General features: G+C 51.9%; 1 protein-coding gene across 9 annotated transcripts in view; it reads right to left on the minus strand.

Annotated features, from left to right (window-relative positions):
- The window catches only part of NRIP1 (nuclear receptor interacting protein 1), an 80,556-nt gene extending 73,914 nt beyond the window's left edge, over positions 1-6,642 (minus strand). For 4 of the 9 annotated variants that reach the window (XM_055801605.1, XM_055801604.1, XM_055801601.1 and 1 more), the window contains exon 1: positions 5,936-6,097. The gene's annotated coding sequence lies outside the window, so the exon portion shown is untranslated. Of the gene's footprint in view, positions 1-5,625; positions 5,857-5,935 lie in introns of those variants that run through there. The other 5 variants (XR_008746807.1, XR_008746808.1, XR_008746806.1 and 2 more) reach the window with 5 other exon arrangements.
- Positions 6,643-7,257: the final 615 nt, after the last annotated feature.

Raw genomic sequence — 7,257 nt, forward strand, 5'->3', positions numbered from 1 at the left:
TTCCCCCTTCTGCAAAACCACTTGGGTTAAAGCCAGCTTAGAGAAAACATCTAACTCTGCAGTGTGCTCCCTGGGGAAAAAAAGAAGAAAAAAAAGAAAAGAAAAAAACCAATACAGGTGTCAACAGACAGGTCATCATCCAAAAAAAGACCTATTCAAAGCTGTCAGGTACATGAAATAACAGAATCATGCTGGACTACTGCCAGCATAAAACCCCAACAAAAGTAATGTATCCAATTAAGTTGAAAAGTAAGTAAATACCCTGAAATACTACCTGCATATACAATTTCAAATCCTTCCCCTACATTCGTCGGGGAAGGAAGAAAAAAAAAAATAATCAATTTGCACCACAGAACAGTAGCCAATCCTCAACATTTGGATTCCAGGCTGGGGATAAATCCAAAGCTACCACTGCGGTCAAAATAACGAGAAATGATGGGTACAGTGACAAAGGTGGTAATAAACATAGTTCAAAGCCTTCCCAACCCTGTTTCACTGAAAGGGCAAATAAGCTGGATGTGGAATCTTTTGTGACCAAAGGAGAAATGGGACAAGAGGACCCCCCTTCCTGCAGAAGGAAGTAGCACTCAGGAAAAAAAAAATATATATATATACACCTTTTCAATCCACCCTAATTTGAGAAAAAATTGATTTCAGTATTTCTGTTCTATATAATAGATGCAGACAAAACACTTTCTACCAGGGGGGTGGGGGGGCACAAGGAGAGGGAATGGACACACCAAACACCACCACCCCACATTCTATTCCTATCAAGGTTCACTGTATAGACAAGATTTCCTTTAGGTCACCATTAAACAGTCTTTTTTGCATTGTTCCAAGTGACTACAAAAGGCTTGTAACAGTTCAGAGAAAAGAGAACAAAAGAATTTGTTATTTTTGGGGGAAATGCCGTATTTCTTCAATGATGTTTCAAAAATAATAGAAGAATTTTTAAAATCTTTTCCAGAATACTACTTTATTCCCAGAAACATCAGATCTGGATCACTTGTTTTGCACACCTTATAGATTTTTTTCTAAATGTTGATTTGTTTCGTATTATAAATTGCTGAAAGTGGGATAGGTGATGCCATGAACAATACCAACAGACCAATCTCCTGGGCCAAGAACGATCATTTCTTTCTACCTCTGAGGTAAGCCCTGCCTTCTGTATCACTGAAAAAGCCTTTCCAATTTCCTTCCCCACTCCATTTTCATAGTGGGGTGTGGCACAGAGAAGGAGAAAACTCGTAGCCACGACTTTTAGTTTGCTGTGAAAAAGTCAGCACTGGAGCAGCATAATCAGCCTAGCACCACGAAGAACAAAAATACTGTTCTGTGAGCGAGACGTACTGCTTAGGCACGTTTCTACACAGAATTCATTAAAGTGCTTCTTGGGGCAAATCAAATACTCCCTTGTTTGTTTTCAAGTAATAGTTTAGGTCAAGACTGGAACATGTTATATCTAGTGCCTGACCTCTCATGATGACTCCCTCAACTTACTTTTTCGCAAGGGGGAAGAGCAGTCCATCAGAAGTCTTCCCCAACACTGAGATTCTTTCCTACACTAAATTCAACCTCTTAAACCAGTGACTAACAGAAGGTCTGTAGTGTCTGCTTTTAATCTGATTTTGTCTATAAGCAAAATCGGTTTTCCTCTGCTAAAGACCTGCTATTTAGAAATAAGTGGTATGAAAAGAGAGTTTCTCTCAAGACAGGCAATTAAACAGGAGCAGCGAGCTCCAGTAACAATTTCAGTAAGAGAAGACTGTGCCAGGAGGGGTCTGACCCAACGTAAGATGGCTAGCAACTGCTCCTTCCCCTTTCTGCACATGAATATTTATTTACATGAGTCTTAGTTCCTATTCTCCTTCTTCAACCATCAAGCCAAGTGACCTGCAACAGACAGCCAAATAAATTACCAAATTAATTCTTTCAAGTGCTAAATAGGTCCGTTAACACTTCTAAGTATTTGAAATAAATAATCCAGAAACACTAAAGCACAGGCATTCATCTTTACTGAAAGAATCCCTCTGCCTGCTTCTTCTGAGGCAGATCTTCCCAACGGAGAACTCCCAGGAAGTTTTTACGCGATCACAGCTGTCCACCCGAAGTCCTGCCTGCCCACCACAGCGCGCTATTTACTGATCCGGTATTTTCAAATGCAACTAGTAAATCCCTAAGGCCGCAATATCCAAAAGCAATGCCAAAAGCCTTTTAAATACTCTCCCCGTAACTTTCCCCAGGCCTGCCACAGGCCGGCCAGCACAGCGCAGACGGTGACTGTTCTTATCGTTTTGGCCTGCTGGCAGGAAGAAAGAGCAAACCACAAGTGCTGTTACCATTAACCTTTTTGTCTTTAGTTTCAGGCTGCTTAGGCAGACTTTCAAGTTTACAGGCTTTTTTTTAAATCTTTTTTGTACATTTGCGCATACTCTTTCATACCTTTTCCTTCTGCTCAGGCTTCATTCCCTACCTACATTATCTTTCCACTTGCTTGTCATTAAACCCCCGCTGAGCAGTAATGATTTATACTTCAAGATTTGCACTTCTTGTCCCAAAAGGGTATTTATCCTTTTTTAATCCGTAGGATAGGTATCCTATTTATCCCACCTATTGCTCTGTCACCCAGCCCATCGCTCAGCACGTGTCACCCAGCAGGTGGAAGATCAGCCAGGCTGAGCTCAGGCCCCCCTGCCTCAAGGACCCCCCACACGTGGCAGCTCGGCCACCAAAGCCCCACTAGCAAAGGGGCTTGTGCCCCCCCTGCCAGGTGCCCAGCTGGAAACCCCACGCTCTCCCCAGTCCCCCTTCTGGAAACCCCACGCTCTCCCCAGTCCCCCTTCTGGAAACCCCACGCTCTCCCCAGTCCCCCTTCTGGACCCCCTCCACTCCCCATACCTTCACATACAGGAAAAAAAAACGCAAACCATTTGGGTTTTGAGGTTCAGGCAAATCCTGAAAAGCTGTTCTAAAAATTAACAAAATTTTACAGCCCTTGTGCCTTCTCCGATAGCCCTGCAAGGAGGTTTCAAGCACAACCCTTGAGCAAGACAGCTGACTGTGGGAAATGCAACTCCCTGGCTTTGCCTTGGGCAAGTTTATACATGTGCTCGGCACAACGCAAAACATAGTTGATCTTTTAATATAGTTATGTCCCACACTGTCACTGGTAAAATTAACAGTGCTCTTACTGCTAACAATAATACAGTTGGTATTACAGAAACCTTCTGCCAGTGTTCAAAGCCAGAAAAATAAAGTTAGCCCTGAAAAGACAAAATAAGCTTTAAGCAAGCAAACCTTTGTCAATTCTTTTAAACCAATCCCACATTAAGTAAAACCTACAGGCAAATATGATCACCGTAAAGTTAATTCATGTTTGAGTTTTATAACCTTTAGTGAATCACTTCAGAAAAAAAGAAAAAAAGAGAAAAAAAATTCTCCTTGACGCCTTTTACAGAACAGATTCGCCCCAAACACAGCTATCAAACACTGCTGGTGATACAGCCAGTGCTGAAGTCACCCATTTAAGTTTACAATATAAAAATATTAGTTCACTTTTACTTCTTCATCAACATAGTTTTTATGGGTATAATAAATTTTGGTTAGCATGTCTTTCACTTTCGAAAAAGAAACAAGCACAGGCAGCAGAGAGGAAGGGCATGTTTTCATCTGGCAATTTTCTACCACAAGACTAACAGAGGGGAGAAAAAAAATAAAAATCCATCCAGTACAGTTTGGCATTTCACAGCATCCTGTATTCTGTGCATGCATGGTCTATGGAAACCTGAAAACGACTGACAGCTCTTGCTCACTGGGTAGCTCAGAACCGTAGGCAGGTCCAACAGGAGGTCAGATTTCACCCCTACCTGAAACACGCAATCACTACTCCTTACCTCTCCCATCCCACTCCACGGGAAACGCATGCCCTTACGTACTCATTTCACTCATGACAAACTCACTGTCTTGCTTTGGAGTCAACGTCAACGCTATCTTGAGAGACCATCGATAACATAAGTCCAACTTCTCGACCACAAGTTTGTGAGGACAGTTGTCCCAGACAGCAGAAGCCCCAAAACTGCCTGAACATCACTCCAGACGATACTTTTGCCCTCCGAGATGTCAACTTTTGCTGCCCGTATAGCGACAATTACGCAGATGCCATTAAATCAGACTTTTAACCACAAGATATGCTCAGCTCAGAAAGCTTTTGTCACACAGCATCTTGCCATGTCACTTTTTAGTGTGTTCAGTCAGCCCTAGAAGCAGTAAATCGCGTTTCGATATGAAAGAAAGATGTTTTCTACCGCTCGCTCAGGGATACACCACCCCCTTTCCACAAGCGACTGCTTCTTCCCCACGGGTCTTCGTAGGCTGGATTCGCACTCTTTGTTAAATAAAGCTTTACAGTATCTCTGAACATTTATAGTGCCATGACTCAGTTAAATTCTAATCAGCCTGTGAGCTGTTAGACACTGCAGGCAGGTCCCCTCAAAATAAAACAAGGAATAATACAGTCTCCAGATTCCAGAGAGATGAGGCAGAAGGGGACAACTTCCACTTCAGCTTTCCTAACACCACCAGAATCCCAGAGCCAGAAATCCCACCATTTTTTTCAACATCTTCAACACGTGTCAAGCATTTCAGCCGAATTCTTCCTGAAATTAAAAACCTAACCGACCGCCAGGATCCACAACACGGAGGGAAGAGAAGGGGGCAGCGGTGGCGCAAGGCTGCTCGCATGTTACACCAGGCTGCCCCTCATTTTGCCCACACGCCGTTTCTTTGGGTCTCGCTGCCTTCCAACTTCATCGCCAGCTGCCCCTTACAAAGCACAGCCACCATCAGCACGCTCCGCAGGGAGAAAGGGTGGGGGATCACCTTTAACGGGCTTCAGGGACACAAAAACACGTCTGGAAAAGTAACCTTTAGTCTAGAAAGGCAACAGCGACGTCCCTGAGGAACCCGAAGCGATGAGAAGGCATCTTTGGGGGAAGCAGGGAGCCGAGCGGCGCGCTACCGCCGAGAGGCAACGGGGAGGCAGGCGGCTGCCGGCGGGCAGGTGGAGGTGGGGCGGGCGCGGCGGGCGGCGGGGGGGGGAGGCGAGGGAAGCGTGGCCTTGCCCGCAGCTGCTGTGGAGGCGGCCGGGCGGCGGGAGGCGAGCGAGGCCGCGGCCGGCGGGGCCGGGTCTCCCCGCACCCCCGGCGCCTCCCCGGCCGCCGCAGCCGCTGCGCACCGAGCTTGCGGCGCTTTAAATAATTCACGGGCACACACACCGGGAGGAGGAGGAGGGTGTCCCTCCGAAACGGGCTCCGAGGCTCGCGGCCAGCGCTGGGGAGAACAGTGGCGGGTCTCGGGGGTAGCGACGAGTAACTTTTCCGTCCCTCCAGCTCCCCCAAACCCACCCCGGCCAGACAAACTTTCGGCTGGCACCGGGGGCGGGGGGTGCCGGAGGGGCGGCCGCCACCGGAAACGGCCCCCGCCGCCGCGGCCACCCTCGCGCCGGGCTCACCCCGGCATTGTTCCCCGCCGCCGCCTCCCCGCCCGGCAGCGCGGCCCCGGCCCGCCCCGCTCGGCCATTTCCCCCGCCAGCCAGCGCGGCCGCCGGCGGGCGAGCGCCGCACTCACCCCGCAGCGGGCCCGCGCACCCCCCCCGCCGCGGCGGCGGCTCCTCCCGGGCGGGCTGCCTGGTGCCCGCCGGCCGGCCTCGCCTCCGGGAGAGGCTCCGGCGGCGGCCCCCGCGCAGGCAGCGGGCGGCCACGCGTGCCGCCCCGGCCCAGCGGCGAGGGCTCCGGCGGCCGGTCCCGACGCGCAGGTCCGGGCAGCGGCGGCTCCTCACGCCGAGCTGGGCGGGCGGGTGCCCCGGCTGGAGGGCAGGACGCGCCGCCCCCGCCCCCCTCCCATCCCCGCGCCCATCCGCCCGTCCCCGCGCACATACACGGCGAGCTCCGCTGCGCTCCTCTCCGCGCCCCTCCGCGGCTCGGGGCTCTGCTGCAATGCCTGTGAGGCTGACTTTCAAAGCCTAACCCGCAGCCGCGATCCTCCCCGCCTTCCACCTCGCCCGCCGCGGCGCAGCCCGGCCCCTCCCCGCACCGCGCCATTCATCTCTCCAGCCAAGTTTCTTAACCCTTTTCTAACCCCGGGCGGGCGGAGGGGCGGGCGGGGGGAGGGCAGCCCCGCACCCCCCCCACCCCGCCCGGGGGAGCAGCCTGCGGGCCGGGCTGCCGCTAAACGCGTCGCACGTACGCAACTCGCGTCGCCTCCTGCCCTCTCTAATTAATCTAACTGAAGGCGCAGAGCCCCCGGGAAACAAACTTACGAGCGATAGCACCGGAGGACCCGTATTTAATGAAAACAGCGGTGGCTTAAAAATAACACCTTTTTTTTTCTCCCTTTTTCCTTCTGTTCGGTCTCAGAATAGCGGGGGGGGCTCCTCCAGTGGTTACCATTTCTCGTCGCTTCAGAGCTTGTATTTTCAGCCTTTTCCCCGCAAAACACGCGCTGGAAACTTTTTTTTTGTTGTTGGTATTTTTTGGAAGAGCCGAGCAGCGGCGGCCGACAGCGTACGGCGGCGCCGCCGGGGGAGGGTAGCGGCCGCCCCGGCACCTGCGGCTGCTCCCGGGGGGCCGGGCGGCCCCTGCCAACACCCCCCCCCGGCCCTGTCCTCACGGCTGCCGGCATCTCGCCACCCCGCGGCCTCAGCCCCCCGGTCGGGCGGCGCGGGGAGGGGACGGACCCTTGTGGGGGGGAGAGACCCCAGGATCACGATCTGCCCCCCCCCCCTTTCCGCGGAAGCAGTTCGAGAGTGAGGGCAAAACAGTTCCCCAAAGCCATGCTGCTTGCCCACGGGGTAATAAATCCTATTTGGGAGAAACCCCAGCCTTGGGTAGGGCTCCCAAGAAGAGCCAGCCCTCCATTTTTGGTCGGTGGCGCCCCTGCTCGCAGGAGCCGCCTGACGCGCCCAGCCGTCGCTCAGCCCTCATCCCGCCGAGGCAGAGCACCCGCGGCCAGGCCCGAGCGCGGCCGCGCAGGCCAGGCTGCCCGGGCCCTGTGTGACCTTGGTCACATCTTCTGTGTGCCCCTGTGCCAACAAATTATCTCGGCATTTGGTGTTTGCCAAATGCCACACGGAACGCTTCGTGAGACTTCCAGAAGTTAAAAGACTGAGAAAAGCGAAGCAAATGTGTTTCCAAGGCCCTTCTAAATGGCGTGATAGTGTCTGTATTAATATAGGCCAACATTTTAGTTCTAAAATTCAGG

Source organism: Falco peregrinus, chromosome 4 (assembly GCF_023634155.1).
Source record: "Falco peregrinus isolate bFalPer1 chromosome 4, bFalPer1.pri, whole genome shotgun sequence".
NCBI classification, from domain to species: Eukaryota; Metazoa; Chordata; class Aves; order Falconiformes; family Falconidae; genus Falco; species Falco peregrinus.